This window comes from Uranotaenia lowii, chromosome 3, assembly GCF_029784155.1.
Source record: "Uranotaenia lowii strain MFRU-FL chromosome 3, ASM2978415v1, whole genome shotgun sequence".
In the NCBI taxonomy this organism is placed as follows: Eukaryota; Metazoa; Arthropoda; class Insecta; order Diptera; family Culicidae; genus Uranotaenia; species Uranotaenia lowii.
The window spans coordinates 70,202,940-70,228,834 of record NC_073693.1 but is presented as its reverse complement, the minus strand read 5'-3'; the positions used below and the strand labels follow the sequence as shown (position 1 = coordinate 70,228,834).

At 35.0% G+C, this 25,895-nt stretch overlaps 1 protein-coding gene across 3 annotated transcripts in view; it reads right to left on the bottom strand.

The window, feature by feature from the left end:
- LOC129756514 (retinal homeobox protein Rx) overlaps window positions 1-25,895 on the bottom strand; it is a 133,525-nt gene that overhangs the window by 105,259 nt on the left and 2,371 nt on the right. The gene's annotated exons all lie outside the window — the stretch shown is intronic.

Genomic DNA, 25,895 nt, shown 5'->3' with positions numbered 1-25,895 from the left:
TCAGATTTCTTTATTTTTATTTTTTGAATTGGACAAATGATACTTTTACAGAAAAAAATCCAAATTTTCAATAAATGAAAACAAATTGGACACAATCTTGAATGCAAAAAACTTGCATACTATCTGAAATGTACAAATACGGAAATTTGACATATTTTAATTCGAACATTTGAAAAAAATTGAGATACAAAGGTGATACAATTTCCATCTTCTCATTTTCATCTTGCTCCCAAAGCTTCTCACAAAATTAAGTAAAATGCAGAAATAAAAATAAGTGAAAATCATGCTCACATAAAATCAGGCAAGGAGAATTTTTTTCCTCGACCATTAAGCTCACCGCTAGATGTAATATTTTGGAGTTTCTTTCGTTGATTTTGTACGATGATGTTTTTGAAAAATTCGCTAGTTTTACGTTTCGACCAAAACGTGGAAAAATCAATTTGTGCATCAGCGAATTTTTTAAAAACATAACCGAACAAAATCAACAAATGGAACTCCGAAAAAAAAGTTTTTTTTTTGGTTATGTATATATGTATGTAGATAATCCACCATGGGTGCACGGATTCACCGCAGTGTCGCCAACGTATGCGCTGAATTACATTCTTTAGATCTTGAGTCCGGCTAATCGTCAATGCAAACCATCAAATGCCCGTCACCATGGCTTCGTGTGAACTGTCATGTAATTAATGTGTTTTGTGTATGTGTTAGTCTTATTTGGAGAACGAGACAATCAGTTTGGCAACCGTATAAGATTCATCACGTTTTCAGTGTTTTGAATCTACGACAGAGACATTTGTAAGTTTTATGTGCCTTTATCAAATTCTTACCCCAATACCATTTCATGAAACATTTATTTTGGTTTGCATTAGATTAGACATAGTCCTCCTAATCAAAAAGGATTAGAGCATCCCTCCTCCTTTCTCAACTTCCCACTATAAAAAGTCCTAAAAACATTTCTCTTATCCAGTAACGCTCCCATGCCAAGATGTTTTAAATAAGTAATTCAAATAATCATAAAAACATTTCCCGTACCCAAATACTATCCCATGCCAAGTTTGGTTCCATTTGCTTGAACAGCTCTCGAGTTACCAGCTCTCCCTTTTTCAGTTCCCCCATGGGAGGTCAATGAGATCAAGTTTGAGAAGAAGGGGCAGTTTGCAGTACTCTACTCCCCATCTTCTTTTTCAAACTGAACAAATTGGTCGATTTTTGAGAACTTTTAAAATCAAACTGTTGAAACTTACGTTTTTTCCGGCATCCTTCAACAGCAGCAGACTTTAGCTGCCATGGGCAGAACCAAAACATTGTTTGTTTTGGTTCCTCTTGCTATGTTCAATTCGCAATCGAGAACAATAGATCAATGATTGCTGATGACAGGTGATGATGATGAACGCGGTACAAATGTTTACATCATCACACGGTTAAGCAAGAATACTCAAATTGGGTTTGTGGTAACACAACAGTGCTGCCAGATAATCTTGGGAAAGAATATCAAAGTACTCATTGAGAAATGAGTACTTTCCCGGTTAGGGAATATAAGAAGTGGAAAGTGACAATTAGCTATCGCTTATTAATATGGCTGTATTCTACTGACCTCACAGACGAAACATGGATAAAGATAACTCTATTCCACCACTGAAACCTGCGATTTCAACACAAACTACCCCCCAGCACCCCTAGGCCAAGCTCAAGGACCGCGCTCGTGTAGATACCTATTCTTTTTTAATGGTTGTGAATATGAAACGGTATTCCTGATATCATTTGATCGAGGTTTTCTGGTCAGAGGATTTAAAAAAAGAAATGAACTCAGTTAAAACAATACACATTGCGAAACATTATTGCTAATTGTTGGAACCACTCATCCCTTAGCCGTTAATTGACTTGCTAAAGAAACAAACAAAAAACCTAACCATTGGAAAACAAACCAACGAGAAAAGAGCTGATGACGATGATGATAAGTCACTTCGACAAGGATGGTATTGAGTATCACTCAAGTCAACAAACAAGAGTCCAATCCTACATCTCGAACCCGACAAGAAGACCAATGCAACGACGCGTCGTCTGTTACAAGAAACAACTTAACAACGATAACAACAAAAACAACAACAACAACAACAGTGGGCGCCAAAATTAGATAAATTAAGAGGAGATACAGAGCAATTAGTCGCTCGGATGAGCTTTTCCATCTCTTCGGCTTGTGTCGGCGTCCGACGGACGAGTGTAAGTAGACAGACGGAGTCCGTAGAATATTCGAAAATTGAGATGGGAAAATGAGTCGGCGAAATCCGAGAACTACGGAGATAAATTGGCAGTTGTCGGCCCGAGTTGACGTCTTTGGTGGACATAACAAGAGTGATTATGTCAATCTAGATTGAAAACTTACCTGAATTGAACTTTTGCTTAAATGCCTTCCCTCAATTTTACTCTGAATTTCCGTATTGAATACATAAAACTAAATTGGGTTTTTATTTCATTTTTTTTGTCGCTAGAAATTTCGGTGCTTTTACTGATAACAAGCATTTCCGCGTCCGTCAAGCGCGCCAAAAACAACTTTGCATGTCAGCCCGCCATAATTAAATGGTGTGGAGATCGTTGACGCTTGGCTTCAAATTTTCTTTTGGTTTTTCTTTCGAATTTTTCCATTTGGCTGTTCTCTCTCACCCACAGGACCAGAAAAAGTGGGCTACAAATAACAACGAGTAATTTAATGTTGCACTTAGTGATTACGACCAGCTCACTCGCTAACTCGGTACCGGTACCAATTTCTAATCTAAATTGTGCTCAAATTCAATTTAATTGAGAGTGATTTACCGGGCGCGCACTCTTGTGATGGCCCGATCCTGGGGGTTCATTGTTGATTCCGGTCCACTTCATCGGTTCGGACCGGGAAATGAATTCATCGTGACTTGCCGCACGACGAGAAAGGAAAAATGAAACAGTTTCCCGAGAATTCTGCCGGCACAGTCAGTCAGCACCCTCACTCACCCCTTCAGAAGTTCTTCTCCCGGAGCAGATTGCCTAATGGCTTTTAAATGCGCGTGTGATAGATTTTCATCGGTATCAGGTGACTCCATTAGTCAAGTCATTAGCACGAACTCGTGTAGGATTCGAGGCAGGGTAGAATTATTTTCTTGCTTTTTCATCATCGTTTCATCGGCGTTCCGTGATGAGGCTTTCGACAAAAAAGGGTCCTAGTCCTCAAAAGGACATTGATCGTTTTGACGGTTTAACTCTCTTGAAGAATTTTGACACGTTTATCTTGATGGTAGGACATCAATATCACATCGGGAAATGTTGCTTTGAATAATGAAACGAGTGATTTGTAAACCAAATCGAATCGAATTAGTTCAGTTTTACTAATAACAAATGGTTTATTGAATACAATCACAAAGAATAATGAGGATCAATAGTGAATGAGCACCAATAGCCTTCTGATCCCTTCAATGAATTAACTGAAATCCAGAAAAGATTCCAATGGTGCCTTAAATGGCACCCAAATTTTTAATGATTTAATAAAAATTTGTTTCTTCAATTTAGACGTAAAATAACATATTTTCTAAGTGGACCTTTAAATGACAATTTTTGTGATTTTAATCATTTTTAAATTTTTTCTGTTATTTTTGTAAGTTTTGGCATTTTGGTCATTTTTTTCATTTTTGTCATTTTTGTCATTTTTGTCATTTTTGTCATTTTTGTCATTTTTGTCATTTTTGTCATTTTTGTCATTTTTGTCATTTTTGTCATTTTTGTCATTTTTGTCATTTTTGTCATTTTTGTCATTTTTGTCATTTTTGTCATTTTTGTCATTTTTGTCATTTTTGTCATTTTTGTCATTTTTGTCATTTTTGTCATTTTTGTCATTTTTGTCATTTTTGTCATTTTTGTCATTTTTGTCATTTTTGTCATTTTTGTCATTTTTGTCATTTTTGTCATTTTTGTCATTTTTGTCATTTTTTTCATTTTTGTCATTTTTGTAATTTTTGTAATTTTTGTCATTTTTGTAATTTTTGTAATTTTTGTCATTTTTGTCATTTTTGTCATTTTTGTCATTTTTGTCATTTTTGTCATTTTTGTCATTTTTGTCATTTTTGTCATTTTTGTCATTTTTGTCATTTTTGTCATTTTTGTCATTTTTGTCATTTTTGTCATTTTTGTCATTTTTGTCATTTTTTGTCATTTTTGTCATTTTTGTCATTTTTTGTCATTTTTGTCATTTTTGTCATTTTTGTCATTTTTGTCATTTTTGTCATTTTTGTCATTTTTGTCATTTTTGTCATTTTTGTCATTTTTGTCATTTTTGTCATTTTTGTCATTTTTGTCATTTTTGTCATTTTTGTCATTTTTGTCATTTTTGTCATTTTTGTCATTTTTGTCATTTTTGTCATTTTTGTCATTTTTGTCATTTTTGTCATTTTTGTCATTTTTGTCAGTTTTGTCATTTTTGTCATTTTTGTCATTTTTGTCATTTTTGTCATTTTTGTCATTTTTGTCATTTTTGTCATTTTTGTCATTTTTGTAATTTTTGTCATTTTTGTCATTTATGTCATTTTTGTCATTTTTGTAATTTTTGTCATTTTTGTCATTTTTGTCATTTTTGTCATTTTTATCATTTTTGTCATTTTTGTCATTTTTGTCATTTTTGTCATTTTTGTCATTTTTGTCATTTTTGTCATTTTTGTAATTTTTGTCATTTTTGTCATTTTTGTCATTTTTGTCATTTTTGTCATTTTTGTAATTTTTGTCATTTTTGTCATTTTTGTCATTTTTGTCATTTTTGTCATTTTTGTCATTTTTGTCATTTTTGTCATTTTTGTCATTTTTGTCATTTTTGTCATTTTTGTCATTTTTGTCATTTTTGTCATTTTTGTCATTTTTGTCATTTTTGTCATTTTTGTCATTTTTGTCATTTTTGTCATTTTTGTCATTTTTGTTATTTTTGTCATTTTTGTCATTTTTGTCATTTTTGTCATTTTTGTCATTTTTGTTATTTTTGTCATTTTTGTCATTTTTGTCATTTTTGTCATTTTTTGTCATTTTTGTCATTTTTGTCATTTTTGTCATTTTTGTCATTTTTGTCATTTTTGTCATTTTTGTCATTTTTGTCATTTTTGTCATTTTTGTCATTTTTGTCATTTTTGTCATTTTTGTTATTTTTGTCATTTTTGTCATTTTTGTCATTTTTGTCATTTTTGTCATTTTTGTCATTTTTGTCATTTTTGTCATTTTTGTCATTTTTGTCATTTTTGTCATTTTTGTAATTTTTGTAATTTTTGTCATTTTTGTCATTTTTGTCATTTTTGTCATTTTTGTCATTTTTGTCATTTTTGTCATTTTTGCCATTTTTGCCATTTTTGTCATTTTTGTCATTTTTGTCATTTTTGTCATTTTTTTCATTTTTGTCATTTTTGTCATTTTTGTCATTTTTGTCATTTTTGTCATTTTTGTCATTTTTGTCATTTTTGTCATTTTTGTCATTTTTGTCATTTTTGTCATTTTTGTCATTTTTGTCATTTTTGTCATTTTTGTCATTTTTGTCATTTTTGTCATTTTTGTCATTTTTGTCATTTTTGTCATTTTTGTCATTTTTGTCATTTTTGTCATTTTTGTCATTTTTGTCATTTTTGTCATTTTTGTCATTTTTGTCATTTTTGTCAGTTTTGTCATTTTTGTCATTTTTGTCATTTTTGTCATTTTTGTCATTTTTGTCATTTTTGTCATTTTTGTCATTTTTGTAATTTTTGTCATTTTTGTCATTTTTGTCATTTTTGTAATTTTTGTCATTTTTGTCATTTTTGTCATTTTTGTCATTTTTGTCATTTTTATCATTTTTGTCATTTTTGTCATTTTTGTCATTTTTGTCATTTTTGTCATTTTTGTCATTTTTGTCATTTTTGTCATTTTTGTAATTTTTGTCATTTTTGTCATTTTTGTCATTTTTGTCATTTTTGTCATTTTTGTCATTTTTGTCATTTTTGTCATTTTTGTCATTTTTGTCATTTTTGTCATTTTTGTCATTTTTGTCATTTTTGTCATTTTTGTCATTTTTGTCATTTTTGTCATTTTTGTCATTTTTGTCATTTTTGTCATTTTTGTCATTTTTGTCATTTTTGTCATTTTTGTCATTTTTGTTATTTTTGTCATTTTTGTCATTTTTGTCATTTTTGTCATTTTTGTCATTTTTGTCATTTTTGTCATTTTTGTCATTTTTGTCATTTTTGTCATTTTTGTCATTTTTGTAATTTTTGTCATTTTTGTCATTTTTGTCATTTTTGTCATTTTTGTCATTTTTGTCATTTTTGTCATTTTTGTCATTTTTGTCATTTTTGTCATTTTTGTCATTTTTGCCATTTTTGTCATTTTTGTCATTTTTGTCATTTTTGTCATTTTTGTCATTTTTGTCATTTTTGTCATTTTTGTCATTTTTGTCATTTTTGTCATTTTTGTCATTTTTGTCATTTTTGTCATTTTTGTCATTTTTGTCATTTTTGTCATTTTTGTCATTTTTGTCATTTTTGTCATTTTTGTCATTTTTGTCATTTTTGTCATTTTTGTCATTTTTGTCATTTTTGTCATTTTTGTCATTTTTGTCATTTTTGTCATTTTTGTCATTTTTGTCATTTTTGTCATTTTTGTCATTTTTGTCATTTTTGTCATTTTTGTCATTTTTGTCATTTTTGTCATTTTTGTCATTTTTGTCATTTTTGTCATTTTTGTCATTTTTGTCATTTTTGTCATTTTTGTCATTTTTGTCATTTTTGTCATTTTTGTCATTTTTGTCATTTTTGTCATTTTTGTCATTTTTGTCATTTTTGTCATTTTTGTCATTTTTGTCATTTTTGTCATTTTTGTCATTTTTGTCATTTTTGTCATTTTTGTCATTTTTGTCATTTTTGCCATTTTTGTCATTTTTGTCATTTTTGTCATTTTTGTCATTTTTGTCATTTTTGTCATTTTTGTCATTTTTGTCATTTTTGTCTTTTGTGTCATTTTTGTCATTTTTGTCATTTTTGTCATTTTTGTCATTTTTGTCATTTTTGTCATTTTTGTCATTTTTGTCATTTTTGTCATTTTTGTCATTTTTGTCATTTTTGTCATTTTTGTCATTTTTGTCATTTTTGTCATTTTTGTCATTTTTGTCATTTTTGTCATTTTTGTCATTTTTGTCATTTTTGTCATTTTTGTCATTTTTGTCATTTTTGTCATTTTTGTCATTTTTGTCATTTTTGTCATTTTTGTCATTTTTGTCATTTTTGTCATTTTTGTCATTTTTGTCATTTTTGTCATTTTTGTCATTTTTGTCATTTTTGTCATTTTTGTCATTTTTGTCATTTTTGTCATTTTTGTCATTTTTGTCATTTTTGTCATTTTTGTCATTTTTGTCATTTTTGTCATTTTTGTCATTTTTGTCATTTTTGTCATTTTTGTTATTTTTGTCATTTTTGTCATTTTTATCATTTTTATCATTTTTATCATTTTTGTCATTTTTGTCATTTTTGTCATTTTTGTCATTTTTGTCATTTTTGTCATTTTTGTCATTTTTGTCATTTTTGTCATTTTTGTCATTTTTGTCATTTTTGTCATTTTTGTCATTTTTGTCATTTTTGTCATTTTTGTCATTTTTGTCATTTTTGTCATTTTTGTCATTTTTGTCATTTTTGTCATTTTTGTCATTTTTGTCATTTTTGTCATTTTTGTCATTTTTGTCATTTTTGTCATTTTTGTCATTTTTGTCATTTTTGTCATTTTTGTCATTTTTGTCATTTTTGTCAAATTTTTTCACTCAAGGCGCATATAAGTTCCATAATGGTCTCATAAGAACGGAGAATTTAGTAATTTTTTCCTCAATCAAATACGAAAATTGAATCTCTTGCAAAGGTTGGGTGAACAACAAACACAAAAACCCGATTTAATACACTTAACAGTGGATTGGAGGCTTTCTTAAAGAGTGTAAATTATCTTTGGAAACATATGACACAATACTGGGTTCCTTATTTTTGAATTATGATTAAAGAAAATCGAAAGCAAAAATTATTAAACTCAATATAAAAAAATGTTAACCAGTACGTTTTTTGGAGGATAGGCGAACTGGTATTCAACGCGTTCATTGACCATCAAAAATTTTCAAACTGTTTAAGTTTGAGAGCCACATTTCTCGACGCTCACTCACTAGTGATCAAGGTGTTAGCCTCCTAAACTCTCATGATAGATAGCGTGGGATCGATCCTCGGATGTTTGATGAACTTTTTGTCAAATTTTCGATCGCCTCCGTAATTAATTTAGCAATTGCTGCTTAGGAAATGGCTACCTTTTTTGGAATCGACATACCTAAGCATGTTATTGAATAGAACAATTTTAAACAATTTTGTTTTTTGTTTTTGTTTTTAAGATATGACCTACAGGAAAAAAATCCAATTTTTTGAAACTAAATTCATCAAAATCGTAAAACCTAGAATAGGAGTTGGGGTGGTAAGATCGTTTGAATGGAACATACAAATTCACGGACATCATCGTAACTCGTCGAGCTGAGTCGATTTGTATACATAAAGTGGGGTCTTGGACCCTTAATTAATGATATCCCCAACTGACCGTTTGCTATGCCTTTCTGTAAGAAAGCCAAAACCGTACAAAGCAAAAAATTTCAAAATGGTTTATTAAAAAAAAAATGAAACGTTTTAATCCAAAACCAGTTCCTTTAAAATAACTCCGAAGGGTCGAATTCGACCCGGATGATTTCCGGCACCCGAGGGTAGCCATAATGAAACCTTGGTCTGACCAATAAGACCTTTTAAAAGTAAACACGGAGCCGATCTTACAAAGTAGATGACTACCTACCATCACAAACAGCAACTCATTGAAGAAGCTGACCATTTGTTGCCAGGATGCCCAAAAAGCTCTCTGCGGAACGTGATGATAATTGTTTAATAAAATAATTTCTCCTTATGTGTATACACTGATGGAGAAGCTATTTAACAATTCTTGATTTTTTGCCTGCTGGTCCATCCATCGCCATCGACTGGCCTAAGGTATCGATTAAGTAAAGATCAATCAGTTGCAGAGTTCCTGTGTGCTTTTATCGACCTGGTGCCACGATGCATTAAGAGCCCAAACAGGGCCAGACACGACCCAAAGAATTCCGACTTCGAAGATTGGACCGACCAAGAATGGCAACTCAACGGCTTTCGGTCGTCGACGTTCAATCAGACTGAAATGGAAAAGAAAAAGGCGCGGGCTTTTCCTTCAGCCTGATTATATTTTCTGCTACGTTGGTTTTATGAATGGCTATAATCACTGTTATTTTCGACAGAAGAAAGCTTTTGTTGGTAGTGCTGCTGTTTTTTGGAAAGAATTTCCATTCCATCATGCTAATTTCGGTGGTCTCGAGCCATATAAGAAGGATCAGACCTGAATGTGAAGAAAGAAAAAAAAAACTGTATCGCCTTGTGTCGGGAGCCTAATTTGATGATATAGCTCAAGCGGAAATGACAGTTGGAAATTGGTAGCACGAGTTTGGCTTCAAGCCAAATCCGATCAAATAGCAGGCGAATCGAAAAGTTCTTGTCCGAATCCCGGACGGAGCAAATCGATTGCAAATCGAAGTTCGAAGCAGCAACAACACACATGCGGCTCTTAATTATTCAATCTTGATTCGAACCGAGCAATTAGGCCAATAAAACGAAATTCGAATCCATCCGGAACAGATTCCCAAATGTGATTTCAAAATGAGAAAATGTACTAAGATAACAAAGCCAATCAAAAGGCCCCCCATCAGACTTGAGCCCACTGCGTCCCGAAAAACTTCCACAGTAGTTTAAAATCCAGAATGTACCTTGCCTTAGACATCTAGGAACGACTCCAGGACCGACAAAACTTTTCATTTCCAATCCTGAATAAACATCGTCGGTGTTTCTTCTTGGCACCCGGCAGCGATTGAGGCTTTCCTAAACGAAACGAGAACGAATGGGTCCTTGAGATGAAGTTGATGGTATCTTCTTCTTGTGATTTCATCTGTCAAATTAGAACCGACATATCTCTCGACTAGCCTTAAGCTGACAGACGAAGGGGATTGAATCGTTCTCTTTTCCATATTGATTAAAATAATAGAATGCGATACCTGCTAAGGCCAAATGAAACCTTGTGGTGCGCCGTCGAAGTGTCAAAATGGAGTGTTATTATAGTTTTGACACCTGACCGGTGCTCATACTCTAAATAACTACTTATTACATCTTCACTTATTAATGTTCCCAATTGTTCCCTATGTGTGATATTCTGAGCTAAACACTCAGAATATGTGGCAACACTGCTGCGTTACCACGAACCAAACTTGAGTACTTTCGTTTTATCGTGTGGTGATGTAAACCAAGGCGGGTAAAGCTTCAGGTGTGTTCTTATACCAATGCACGGAATCGTCCATCTTGTGACAGGCAATCGTAATCGTAGGCATGGTAGACGAACAATTCGCTGTCAAAAAACGCTCCGTCTCCACCCCACCACCAATGAGAAACTTTTGGTACCCCTTGCCTACTTTTCCTCAATATGCACCCACCCTACTGACTCACCCTGATGTAAACATTTGTACCGTGTTTACAATCATCAGCTGCCATCGGTAATTCATCAATTCTAATTTTCGCAAATGCGTGAGTTTGAACAATTATAATTTTTATGGATAAAATTAAACTCAAATGGTGTTCGCAATATTACGAAATGATTTGACCTAAAGTTCAAACCTGTGTTGGTTCTAAAATACTTTTCAAGCGTAAAAAAGGTTTAAGGACTTTTATGGTAAATATACTGAGTTAATTTGGGGTCAATTTGGGCTCACTAGTTTTGATTCAAAACTCATCCATGAAAGTTTGGCACTTTTTGAATTCTTTCAAGAATGTTTTCAGATGAACAAATTTGTAAAGACCTTTACTTATTAGAGGAAATATCTTAGGTGAAAATTTCATTAAAACGACTTAAATTCTTAGAAAGAGAAGGAAAAATCGAATATGATTAACATTTAAATTTTTTGACAAACCAGACTGCGCAGACTTATAAATGTTCAGCTTTTTTTCCAAATGTATACCCTCTTTGGATGACTATGAATATTTTTATATTTCATTTAATATTCACAAATTATAACAAAAACCAATCATATTAAAATTGGGGCAGAATGCGTGCCAGATCACGTGTTTAATGCTTAAATTTAGAATGCTGTTAACTTTTGAGAAAACCCGAATATCAAAGAAAAATGTCATTCATTTTATTTTCTGACTCACAAATTACGATGAGAAAGCATAACTTTATCAAATTTTGTCCTTTTTTATGTTTAAAAGATGCACCAATATTTGATTCGAATAAATCGTCTGCCGCAATTTTTGCCAGTCAAGAAATTGAATTTCGTTGCCTACTTGAAGGCGAAAAGTGTATTTAGAAAAGCGAAATTTTCGATACGTTTAGCAATAACAAATGAGTTTTTGCCAAAGTATGCTTAGATTACAAAAATGCGATGAACATGTAACTAAACATTTGATTCTAGTTGGGTTCAATTGAACTGTATTCAATGCCAAAAAAAACCTTCATTAACCAGGTTTAACTTGGTTAACTGAAGAGATAGTGAGTTAGGTACGGTCTTTGACAAAGTTGTTTATCAGAAAATACATTTCAAAGAATTTATTAATCTTATCTTATACATAAAAATGAAAACATTTTCTTTGTAACACCATCACGTACAAACGGACGGTCGGAATGAAGTCAAATTTTGTATCGGAGGGTCTTTCGGCTAAGAAATGGTTTGTATAATAGACTCGAGAATCTCACTTTTTATAGAAGGAGAGCTCCCAAACAAAATCAACTTGAAATGGGACACAACTCGAACAAATTTTATGACGATTTGAATGTAAATTGAATCACGAAGTGGTTCAAGACGTGTAGATGAATTCAATCATTTTCCAACGATTTATTAAGAAAAATGGTAACACGAAGTTCACCGGGTCCCTTAGTTGTGACTTAATATTGAATGTTCCTATTCAAACGAAGTTCAAACTCATTCATGAAAACATAAGTTCAAAACTCTGCAAAACAAATTTTATACCTAAGAATTTGAGAAACTTGAAAAAGGCCCCAAATGTAGTGCCCATACCGAACAAAAAATCGAAAAATTTTCATTGAACTATTTAAGTTCAAATTTCTGGTTTCTTATGCAACCTACATGGAATTTCTTTGCAGTTTGAATCAGTTATATTTCTGTTATGGACCACTGATAAACATGACTAAAAGACAAAAATAAAAAAAAATAAGATCATAAATAATAAAAATTATAGTCATCTAAAAAATAATACAAATAATAAAAATAAAAATTAATCATGAATGGAAAAACTGGAAAATCCTAAAATTAATCTCGATTTTACTCTCTTTTTGCTTTTTATTTTTTCAAGGGAACCAAACTTGAAACACGTTTAGCACCATTGACTTTCAGTGTGTGCAACACGGCTAACTCTTACCCAAAACACAATCACGCAAAATCCAAATCCTGTAGCATTTTTTTATTATTTACTAACACACGACATTTTGAAAACTTATGTAGCTTACATAAGATCTACTCCCGAGCCCGTTTTTTCAATCAGAACATCAAAACGCACAACAATCATATCACAGCTTGGACAGCACATGTGTATCACAACTTTTTTTTACTATTTAATATCTCAGTCGTATCCGGTCAAACGGCAAACCGCAAGTGCCCGGAGCACCTCCGACTTCCGCAAAAACGGGACTCGCGGAACCAAAATGGTACAAATTCGAGTCCCGAAAAGCGATCAATACAGCTCATGATGAACATAGTATGGTGGTCTCATTTTGGCAAAAAGTAGCCGAGAGTTGGATGCGGCGGTGGGGGCGAAACGCGTCCGAAATTTGACAGCTGGCTGCTGGCTAGCTGGGATGCCAGGTGCTCTGATTTTTTTTTTGTAAAACTCGGTGTTTTGCCAATTATCAAGATATTGCTAAGACAAAAATTTCGCCTTGTTTTTTGCAAATATAATTAACAGAATCGAAAAAAATTCTTCCAGCTGAGTTCCGGGCTGGTAAGCAAAGCTGAAAGACGTTGGACCAATAGGCGACGGTGCCAGCTTGGTCGGTTGCGGTGAGTAACATTAGTTATGCATTACTTATGACAAATTTATGCTTATTCAACACTATTTTGGTTGTTTGTTCCACCTCTAAAAAATCTTTCCTATTACATTATTATTATTATTATTATTATTATTATTATTATTATTTAGTTTTATTCATCGAACATTTTGTTTTAATGAATTATCTACACTAAGGATCTATACAAAACAATTAGATAACACGAAACAATGAAGACTGGCGTACTCGGTTGATGAATCGGCTAGATGGCTCCCCCAATTGATGTAGATGCTCAGCAATCTGGAACGTCCGCATCATTGCACTCACTGGTTCATTATGTCCGTAAGATGTTCGGTGGGTTCGATTCGATAGCAAAGAGTGATGACGTAAAGTCCTCGAAGGAGCATTAAAGTTGATCATTCCTAGCAGGTTTGGCGACTGAATTTCTCCATTCAGTATTTTTGCGATGAATGATGCCTGTTGAGTTTTTCGGCGGCGTTCCAATGTTTCTAATCCCAGAAGCTGGCACCGGTCGGAATATGCGGGAAGGTTTTCAGGATTACGCCAGGGTAGATGTCGTAGAGCGAATCTAACAAAACGCTTTTGTACACGCTCGATTCGCAAAATCCAACATAACTGATAAGGAGCCCAAACAATTGCAGCATGTTCTGTAACTGACCGGACAAGTGCGCAGTAGAGTGACTTCAAGCACAATGGGTCTCTGAACTCTCATGCTACTTTGGAGATGAAGCCAAGCTGACGATTCGCCTTTCTTATAACTGAAGTTCGTTGACTATCGAACGTAAGCTGAGCATCGAGGATAACTCCAAGGTCGTCAACTTCAAATCGATGTTATAATCATATAAAATTGGCGTTTTCTTTCTATGGAATGTTATAACGGAGCACTTGGAGACGCTGACTGATAGCTTATTAAGTCTACACCATTCACCAAAGTGATCTAGTAAAGATTGAAGGTGTGCACAATCGACAGTGGATTCAACTGGAACGAATAGTTTCAGATCATCAGCATATCCTATTTTGGTTCCAATTTCCAAGCTAAGGATCAAGTCGTAGAAAAACAGAACAAACAGTAAAGGTCCCAAATTGCTCCCTTGCGGCACGCCAGATCGGTTAGTAAATGGAAATGATATGCTATCACCGAATTTAATCCTAATACACCGCTCAGTGAGGAATGATTTCAACCAAGAGATCATGTTGTCATGAATACCGAGCTTAGCTAGCTTAGCGAGTAAGATTCCGTGATCAATCGTATCGAATGCCGCTTTGATATCGGTGTATATAGCATCGACCTGTTTTTTTTCTTTCCATTTGGTTCAGACAAAACGAAGTGTACTCTAAAAGATTGGTACTCACCGATCTGCCAGGCATAAACCCATGCTGTTCAGCGGCAATATAATGTGAGGAAGCGCGTGAGAGGGCTTGACTTACAACAATTTCAAAAAGCTTGGATCCTGCCGATAAACTCGTAATGCCTCGATATTGCTTCACATTTCGTTGTTCGCCATTTTTGAAGACAGGAAACATGAAGGAATTTTTCCAATAATCTGGGAATTTACGTTGTTGAAATGATTGGTTATAGATGTGGGCTAGCGGCAACGAGAGAGCTTCGATGCATCGACTGTAAATAACAGCCGGAATTCCATCAGGTCCAGGAGCAAAAGAGCTTTTCAGTTTCCTTGCGGCATTTTCGATGAGCCTTTGATCTATCTCGAAGGTGTTGAAATCTATAGAATCCGCCGGGACGTGAAACGTGGCATCAGAGCACTCAGTTTCGGAAGAGGCAGTGTCCAGGAAGACCGCCCGAAAATGCTCAGCAAATAAATTGCAACACGTGTCTGGAGAATCAGCAACAGCATCGTTGTAAAAGACTGAGGTAGGTAGGGAGCTCGATTTTCGTTTCGAATTTACGAAAGTCCAGAAACTTCGAGGGTTCTTACGTAAACCAGATTGTACTCGCAGAACGTGGTGTTTGTACAGTAATGCATTGAGTCTGCGGTAGGCTGTGCTTGCTGCTTTAAACTGTTGTTGAGAGTCTACCGTTCGATTTTTCCGAAGTCTTCGTAAACATGCAATTTTTTCGCGTCGAAGTTGTCGCAAACTGGGCGTGCTCCAAGCAGGTGTAACAGGACGTTTAAATCTGAGGACATGCGAATTCAACCATGGTTAATCACAGCTATTTCGGAGCATCCGGAAAGGGTGGAGTGTATTGTAATTTAAGATTCAAAAAAGTGTTCCGAACAAAATGAATTCATTGAATACTCAAATCATTTCTTTGTTTCCGGAAGTCTAATTTAATTAAAATAAAATAAACTTTAAACCAATTTGGTTTTAAATCTTTTGATCTTTGGTCTACGATAAGCTTGTGCACAGACAGACAGACAGATTTTTTATCTCAAAATGAATTGTTGCGGGCGGAATGGACAATTCAAAGACGCAGAGTCTTGATAGCAGTAAAACAGCTTCAAGCTGTAAATATATTTTAACTTTTAGAACTATACTCTAATTTTAGGTTAACAAATTTAGGCTTACAAAATCAGTGCGCAAATTTAGCTGTCACGCCCGAACAACTTCTTTGATTGTTGTTATGTGTTTGCTGTAAGTGCACGTTATTAGGTTAGAATAGGATTTTACAATTTAGTTTTAAATTTCAATCAATTCCTACCTAGTGGAACGTATTCCGTGTCTGTGAAGCAAACTACCGGATGTTTCACTTAATCGATTTTAATTTGTTTGTAATGTGTGTTGCTGTAACTAAGTTAGGTTAGGTTAGATACAATTGTGTTTAGTTTAGTTTTAGTAATTTGTACCTGAATCCTGAGCAACTTTGCCGCACTACAAACCGTACTATTCGAAACGTACTAACTCCGTACTAATAGATTAAGTTTCACAATTTTAATATAATATTTTTATGATTTTTATCCACTCGTGTTTTCCAACAAAATTTCCACCCGGTCCGTTCGGCTGACGTGAAGAAGAGAGCGAGCGAGACCGCCTCCTCTGACAGTTCAGGAGAAACGTCCGTTGATCCACCCGCCACTGAACTGCATTTCACAGCGGCGCGTCGAAAGCGACGCTTGCAGTGTTGCCGATGTCAACATGAATGATTGTTTGAGAATGTAATCATCGATGGAAAAGTATTGTTCACCTGAGTAGCAGCAATTCCGAATTCTCATTTGACCACAGATTTTTACTACCTTCGTTTTCACTCACTCGGTTTCCGTTGCTGCACTTGGGGACCACTTTATTTTTCCGCTGACTGTGAGTCGAAGAAATATTTGATTTTATCCGATCCAACACAGCTAATCCACTTTATCTCACCTTATTCACCGAACGGCACGGACATATCCTCCTTCAATTGTCTTCTTTGGTTGCTGTAGTTTCGATTTGTTGGTTGTTGTTTACGTTGTTTTCCCATGTGTGGGTTTGGCATTTACACTCTTAGTTTCAAACACTCATTCTTTGGTAAACAGTTAAATCTAATTTTAGGACACACTTAGCACAAAATAGTTGAACCGACTTGATTATATTGCTACAAACTCTCAGAAATGAATATAATACAAACGAAATAATAAAAAGAACGACGGATTGGCGTTTTGATTAACTAATGTTAAAATTAGGGGTAACCGTTTAAAGAGTTTAAAATCTCTTTAAACAACATTTATCACATAATCACTTACATACATCACACAATCACTTTTGTTTTGAATCCCTTCATATTCCAAATTCAAATAACCAATTGGAACGGGAAAACTTTGGTCGGTAATTAATTTGTCAAAAATGTTGCTCCTTCCCTCCTTCCCTGGCTGCAAAGTGTCCGGGGCCAAATTAAACCAAAAAATACGGACAACATTCCACCAGTTTAAGGGCAATCAAAAAATGGTTTCAACGCTAATAAATAACAGTCAGAAATTGTAGGAACAACCACCTCCTTTAGTAGTCCTGTTGGGCCGCTGAAACCGATTTTTCGGACGCTACGTCTGGTGGACAAGTTTTTTTTTAACTCAATTGAAATAGTTCAAATCTTTTTATCTGCTAAAAGTGGGTGAATATTGCGAGAGTTTTACTCCTTACTGCATATATTTTTAATAAATTTTTCGTTTTTTTCTCAAGTCAAAATGGAAACCCACCTTGGCTACCAGATAATTCTAAAAGGAAAAGTTTTAATCAAAATAAAAACTTCGCGAATCACTGCTTCACCAAAAGATTTCGCATTCGTTCGGTGCCAAAAATGTGAGCGAAGGAAAATTCCGTTTCGTGATTCACAACTTTTCATTTGAAGCCCACCTACTCAACACACAAACATGAACACGAGCCGGCACTTTTTCGGTCGATTTGGCAAAAGGAAAAACGGCCTAGCGTGGCGAACAAATTATGACTAATTTGAGGTTTATTATATGTTTTGGGTAACACATGGCTGCCAGGAGCGGTTTAATTTTTCGAAGTGGGAAGGGGGAAAAGCCCTTAGAAGCCTCGTGGAAGTTCCATATGAAAGTGAATCAGGACCGCGTGAATGTGTGCTGCTCAAAGTCGAATAGTTTCAGGACATTCCGAAGAAAAAAGGCAAAGTGGCTACCGTTTTAGTTTTCGCTGTTATTTTTTTTTCTAGCTTTCGTTACTAGGGTGGGACCAATTATGAGGCACACACCAACCATAATTAGCCAGTCAAGCCCGTGAAATAGTAATTGCCCAACTGGTTGAAAAGTCATGAACTAGTTCGCCATGAACGAAGTTCGCCCGTCTCTCCAACATCTAATCCACGAACAAATTGGCGCTTTGTTGCTACCGGCAAACTTCTCCGAGTGCCGAGCTTCAACTAATTCAATTATAGTAATAGCCTTAAATTGAGAATCTACTCCTCGAGTAGCTATACGTTTTTGTGAATAAGAAACTGATTTTATTTTTCTCTCCATCAAGCCGCACTCTAGAGCTAAGAGGTTCCAGCATTTTTTTTTAACCCGATTCAGCCAACCGAGAAATTCAAAATAATACCGAAAAGGAAAACAAAATCGCATAAAACAATCAACCCCAAAAATGGCGGGGGGTGCCGAATAACATCGATTTAACTTGAGTTGGGAAGCAAATAAAAATACAAGAAAAAAAAAACGGAGCCCGGACAAAATATGGAAACGACCGCAAATGAGAATCATTTCAATTTGTACCCCATGATGAAACTACTTACTACCCGAGCGATCACTTCACACATAATTAATAATAAAAATTATAATTTCTCGACTGAATTTGATTAATACGTGGCCGGCCATGGTTTTATCGCACCGGTTCGATCTCGGATCGGGTGGATTAATTCATAAGCCAAAGTGTGGATTGAGTCGATTTTTCGTCGGAGTGTCTCGGTACGAGTGAAAGTTGTGACCTTTCATCGAACAAAGTGGGTATTTTGTGTTTTTTTTTTTTTTGGGAGGGGGAGGTCGAAATGTTGTCCAATTCGAGGTGGGCAGTTAATGAGTTAATTATGACGAGTATATAAACAAATTAGGATTTTCGGCCAGATAAGGCCAAATTGAAATACATGAAAATATAGAATTAATAGCGAGGTGTGAGCAGTTGTTAAACATTCATTCGCATACCTTGACTGATCAAATTCCAAGAGTAAACATAATATATGAGTAGAAAAAACCTTCGGATAATGTCCCAGAAACTAAATTAAAAACACTCGTATTGATAAGGGAACATAAAAAAAATGCTGAAGCTTTTCTCAACGAGCATAACTTTTTTTTTTGGAAAGCAAGTAAAAATGAGTGAAAACATTTACTCTTTGACGTGTGATTTTTTCAAGAGACATAGTGTGCAGATTCAATTCAATTTTCTCATGGCTCAACAAGAACTCTGACTCCGGAATCTGCGATCTCTTTGCCAATAAATTCTCGAGCATCTTTGACACATCTTCAATAACCGACGATCAACTGAATTGTGCCATCAGGAGTGTTTCACCACTGGGCTTTTCTTTGAACGGTATTACAGTCGAGGACACAACCATCTCTAAAGCAGCCACCAAGCTCAAAAACTCCTTCTCTACGGGCCCGGATGGGATACCAGCTACTTTCCTGAAGCGTTTTTTGCCTTCTTTGCTGACTCCTATCAGGCTTATCTTCCAAGCTTCGCTCGACCAGGCCACCTTCCCCTCACTGTGGAAAGAAGCTTACATGTTCCCGGTTCATAAAAAGGGAGATAGGAAAGATGTTAATAATTACCGAGGAATTTCAGCTCTGTGTGCTATAGCCAAACTTTTCGAAGTGGTGGTTTTAGATCCCATTTTCATGTTATGCAAGCACAACCTCTCCAACGACCAGCATGGATTTATGCCTCAACGCTCAACTACAACTAACTTACTAACCTTTACCTCGTATGTGCACGAAAGTTTTGCAAAGAAATCCCAAACTGACGCCAAACATGCCGCATTCGACAAGGTGAACCATGATATTGCCATCGGAAAGCTCGCGCGTTTAGGATTTTGCGGATCTCTTATCGGCTGGTTCCGCAGTTACCTTACTGGACGTAAATTGACAGTTCGTACGGGTAACTGTTTTTCCAGGCAGTTCTCAGCTTCATCAGGCGTGCCTCAGGGAAGTCATTTAGGGCCGTTAGTATTCCTAATCTACTTCAATGACGTGCTGCAACTCCTCGATGGACCAAAATTGGCGTATGCTGACGACTTGAAACTGTACTACTCTATCAATGGCTCCGAAGATGTGAACTTCCTGCAGAACCAGTTTAACCTCTTTGCCTCCTAGTGTGATGCCAATCGCCTACCTCTAAACCGTAATAAATGTGTAGTAATATCATTTTCCCGCAAACGTCGCCCGTTCTCAGCCGTTTATTTCCTTGGAAACGATGCAATCTCTCGAGCTCAACACGTGGAAGATCTTGGTGAGATCTTCGACGCGCGGCTGGATTTTAAGAATCACACCAATTATATCGTTGACAAAGCCTCCAGAAGCCTGGGTCTTCTTTCCCGCATGACGAAGGACTTTAAGGACATCTACTGCTTGAAAAGTCTTTACTGCAGTCTGGTTCGATCGATCCTCGAATATGCTTCTGCGGTTTGGTGCCCATATTATCAAAACGGTTCTGATCGCATCGAAGCCATCCAACGACGTTTTTTGAGGTATGCCCTTCGACACTTGAACTGGCAAGACCCTTTTCGACTTCCCAGCTACGAAAGCCGCTGCCGCCTGATTGACATCGACACGCTGCAAGCCCGCAGGACCGCCACTCGTGCTTCTTACGTCGCTGATCTGCTTTCATCAAGAATCGACTCTCCCGCACTTTTGGAAGTTCTTCCACTTAGCGTCCGACCTCGTGGTTTGAGGAATCGGGATCTTCAGCTCTTCGTTCCTGTTAGACTAAACAATTACGGGGCCAATTCTGCAATAATTGGCATCATCAAGACTTTTAACCGCTTCTCAGAGCATTTTGATTTTGACGTTTCGAAGGTTGCATTCCGAAGAAGAATTCTTAGTGTTCTAAGTTCAGTGTAGATTTGTACTTGTAGTTAGTCTCTTAATTTTTAAATATCATTTGGATCAATATATGATCTGTTGATTTAATAATAAATAAACCGAGCATAACACCCTCATAATAACCTCAAAGGGAATTTTACAAACAGCTATAAATTTAGTCAAATAAAAAAAACAAATATATTAATAGCACATTTCGATTCCTTAGAAGAAGATTTTAACATCTCTTACTCAAAAACAGTCAAAACTAAGCGTGGCTAAAAAAATTGCAAATTCAGTACTTATCTTAAACGCTGATGAGCAGTAAAATTTAAAGATCTCTCACATCGTCCCTTGTATTCTCGTTTATTCAATCTCTGTTTTAGTTGAAAATAAAGGTTTTATGAAGAAGTATTAAAACTGTTTTTAAACTCTGACAAACTTGAATGTTCATGAATTTCCAAGCAACCAAAACTCAAAAACACATATTGGCTGACAAAGAGAACCAACTGCCCTATTCTCTTTAGTGAACTTTATGTACTCATTAATGAACTTGAAAGTTGCAAAAGTGATTTATATGTACGTTGTATGTGACTTGTTTTGCCCAATTCCCATTTGTGAACTATATGCACTCATTAACGAACTTGAAAGTTGCAAAAGTGATCTATACGTACGTTATATGGGACTTAAGTCACATGAAGAGCACAAAAGTACTCAAAACGGGATTTGGTAAGTCACATGAAAGGCACAAAAGTACTCAAAACGGGATTTGGTAAGTCACAAAAAATGGAATTAATGGGCTGTAAAAATCAAATCACCACTTCGAGTTTTAGTTTCAGTTAGAACAACATCTAGGCGTGGTCTTGTGATAGCGTGTTCGATTCTCACCACAAAGGTCGGGGTTCGATCCCGAAGCCGGGCAAGTTTCTTTTCAATAAGTAATTTAGTAATTGAGTGACCATTTTGATGCGATATTTATCATGGCGGCACCGGTACCGAACATAGTAAATAATCAAGAGAAGGTAATATGAACCTAATCCAAGGGTTCAGTTGAGATAGAGAGAGATTTTTTGCTCAATTTGCAATTTTTTTTGAAGCTGAATTAAGAGGCCGCGGAAAGCTGAATAGATGATCATTAAGATTTGTTTTGGAATTTGAAAGTATCAATTAGAACTTAAATTTTGAGCTGCATAGAACGTACTTCATATTAATGATGGGACTAAGTAAGCGTCTTTGTACCTGTTTTATGGGACTTTTGGTTGCTTGGGTTGTTTCTTCAAAAGTTTTATAAGGAGATTTTTACAGCACAGGTTTTGTTACTTTTTTCTTGACGACATAATTTTGTAATTGAAAATCATGGTTAAAAAACGGAACCATTTGTATCTAAAAGTTTTTACAATAAAAACTGTTGCTTTGACTATTCACTTTCCACTTTAAGTTTTTTTTTTGTAATCTTGTGACTCTCTGAAACAACATGATTACTAAAAAGTGTCGAATTGCAATTTTTCATGAATTTTTTAATTCTGTAGTCATATGAAAATCTAAGAATTTTGCCCATTTTTGAAATGCGATTAAGGCACCCGTGTTTGATTTGACACTTTATATAAAAAATGAAAAAAATTTTCGGAGAATGTAACTTTTTTTGTTTTTCTTGAATACTTTGTTCATGCATCAAGTAAATGAGATTCCAATATATGAAGCTTACTTGAAACTCACGGGCTATAACTTTGTCCAATATGACAAAGCGTTAGGAGACACAAGGAAAAAGTAATGACGTTCTAAGCTGCGCATTTGTTTTTCAAGAAAAGAAACTAGCAACACTGACATTCGGCAGATTTCAAATCCAATTTTAAGAAATATTATTTTTAAGAGATATGGATTTTAGAGTCAAGTAAAGTTCTGATGAAAATATTTTCATTGGATTCTCTATCATTTGCATACACAAAATTAGGGCTACCAGAAATTTTGAGTCACCTGATGCAAGAGTTTTGCAAAAATTAAACTAAAATTGGGTGGAGCTGTCTTTTTAACTTGTTCAATTCACATTCTATAGCGCACGGCACCCTTCCAAATAAACGAATTTCAAATCAAATCAATTCACATTCGGAATTAAGTTTGGGCATCGTTGGGCTTGTTGGGCTCGAACGTATATATGCTTTTTTTTAAACGGATGAACCTTGTCTGAGGACACTTTTACCATCTTAACCAGCCACCCGATAAGGTGGCGCATGGCTAAGGTAGCCAGATAGCCCGGTTTTATCCGGGTTTGCCCGGAAATTGGATACAAAATTAGGGAACAGTGTGGCCCGGTTGCCCGGATTTTGCCCGGGTTTATTCACTTTATTTATCAAATCAAACAACGAAAAAAAAACAAATTGTGTAGTAAAATTTTTTTATTCATGTTTTCAAAACGAATTTATTTAAGCAAGTTTTATACAAGCCTTGAATACAATGTTTTAATGGAAGCCTTAAATACAATATAAATTCTGTTGATGAATTTTGATGAAGTTTTTTTTTTCAGTTTTGTTTCCTGATTTTTGTTTAGTAGTTTCTGGGTTTGGAAGAAAAAATTGCTCAGATATTGCCCGGAGTTTTGGTCGTCAATTTTGAAAACAAATGCTCGGATTTTTTCAAGTTTTAATATAAAATTTCCCGGATGCGTGCTGAAAAAATTCTGGCAACCGTATGGCATGTTTCATTATGCTCCAACAACTAAAAAATGTCCAAGAAACAATTATGAAAAGATCAGCAAACATCATTATCTCGGAGCAATTCTAGTGAAGCTGGTTATGCTCTCAAGAAAAGAGGGAGGTGCAGTAATGTTTATGAGTCACCATTTACCTGTTCATAAACATCTGATTAAACCGAGCAATTAAAATTTAGCAAGATTAGAGTACACAACTTACCATGTCATAACCAAAGAATCAAGATTGTGGAAAGATAATGTGGGAGGCTTCAGACAAGGTTTACTATTATGAAAACAGGCATGGATTTGGTCGATTGCAACATGATGCACCATTGTAGTAAATGGTCAAAGTTCATTCAAAACTTGATTTGAACAAATAATTAAAAAATCAAATCTGTTCTTATTCAAAATGTGAAAAAAAATAAAGACAATTAAAGCTGACTTAAGATTCATTTTTGTAAAATCATGGAATCCGGTAACTCTAAATTCCTGTCATTTCCATTTTTTTTGTTAAATGATAGAGAATCAGTACATCAGACTTTGAAATCAATAACTTCAAACTTTCAAGACTTTGAAATCAATAACTTTCTTGTTATAATAATATTTCTGAAAATTTAACAGACAAAATCTGTCAATGTTGCTGGTTTCTTTCCATAAAAAAAATGAATTCTCTCTTATAATGTTATAACTATTTTCTCTCTACAATGTTGATGGCAGAGAATTTTCCGGTAAGCTTCGTATATTGGAACCTCATTTGCATTGCGTGAGAACAAAGTACTAAAGTAATCGAAAATCCCGTAGGACGGGTTCTTAAAAGCTTATTCATCTCTGTATTTCTAGTTGAAAAGCACGACTGTAAATTTAAGTTCTTATCGATACTTTCAAAGCCCATTATAGAAGCTGAGTAGAAGACTCAGCCTCAACATGAGACCTTCAATTGAAAAAAAAAAAATTTAAAAAAAACTTCATCTTTCTTTGGAATACGATACACCATCTATTTTTATTATAACTGGTTATGAATTTTATTACTTTCTTTAGAATTTTGCAAGCTAGAACTTTTCCAGAACAGATCCAGAGAAATTGAAAATACAGGCGAGTGAAATATGTTTGGTGTTTTTTTTGTTTCCTTACTTCTTGTTTCAAATTTTAGGTTTAGAAAAAGAGAGCACTTCCAAGTGGTTGATCATCAAACTTATTTTTTTCTAAATATTCCCGCCACAATAAAGATTAGAGGAGCTGTTTTTTCTGTTTTTTTAAGGAGCCAAAAATAAGGTTGTTAATTTAATTATTTTCTTTTGTACCACTTATTTAAAATTTCAGATTCTTGCGAAACCATTAAGCGCAGTTCCTAAAATGTGTCTGGCTATCTGGAATTGATTGCTTCTGGTTGCGGATGCTAACGGCGATGACAGCCAGTTGTAATGTTGCTCTTGATGCTGTAGGAGCCATCTTTTAAGCCGCGACAACTAATCACCACATATCCGCACAATTTTATACAAAAAACTGTCAAAATCTGGGCATTTAACATATGAACTTTGGTCTAATAGTTGATTCCCAGCTGTTTTTGGATCTCCCTCTGGGACTTTCCTGGATTTTTCTCGATCCTGCACAAAAAAAAATTGTCAATGAACTTCTGTATTGGGCGCTATCTAAAAAACCGACAGATTTTCACCAAATTTTGCACACGTACACATTACGTTACTAGATACCTAGTTTTAATTAAAATTTCACAAAATTCACAAAACAAAGTGTTTTATCAGAACTTTAAATTTAGTATGAACTAAATTGATAACTTAGTAAAGATCTCTAAGTGTCTCTATCAAGGCTTTTGAATCGAATAATGACTCGCTGTTTCTCACTACTACCTACTATCATCAACCACAAATTAATGGAGCTCGATCTGCGATAAGTATAAGCCCACGTTTAATGATTAATTAACTGCTAAAAGCTGTAGCCACACATAAATTTTATTTCGTTAGTTGGAATGGACGCCATTGACGGCATTGGAATGAACGCCTACGACTCAATAAAATTTCCTACCCTGTTCGGAGATTGAAAATTGAAACTCATTAAGAGGTTCAACAGTTTTCACTACGACGATTGGAGCGGCGCTCTCTCATCGCACCGCGTTTTGCCGACTGACTTCTTTCGATTGGTGTTACCCTTCGCGCGTTAATAAATCAATCAAGCAAAATTGATTAAATCTGATTGGAGCTCGAAAAAAAGCTGGTAATGGTTCCGGCTGCAGTGAAGCTTTGTGGGTTGTCGATGAAATAACTTTGATCGCAAATCTACAACACTGAAAGTATTTTTGAGAACATTTCAAAGTTGAACATATGTAAGTATTTTCACAAACAAATCTGATAAAAACATAATTTCCGAATCATTTCCATTTAAATCAGCTCACCGTTCTCCACGTAACAGATGATCGACATCTGGACAGGTGAATGGCGCACGTTTTGATCGACTAAGAAGATTTTCATTAGCGATCAATAAAAACATTCTTCCTCCTTCCAAACCAATCCTCCCCCGTCTGAACTTAACTTATTTCCAATGTGACGGATCCAGGTCTTTAATTTTCGAGAGAGAGCCGACCGCGTCAAGGATTAAATGAAGTCGATCAACTT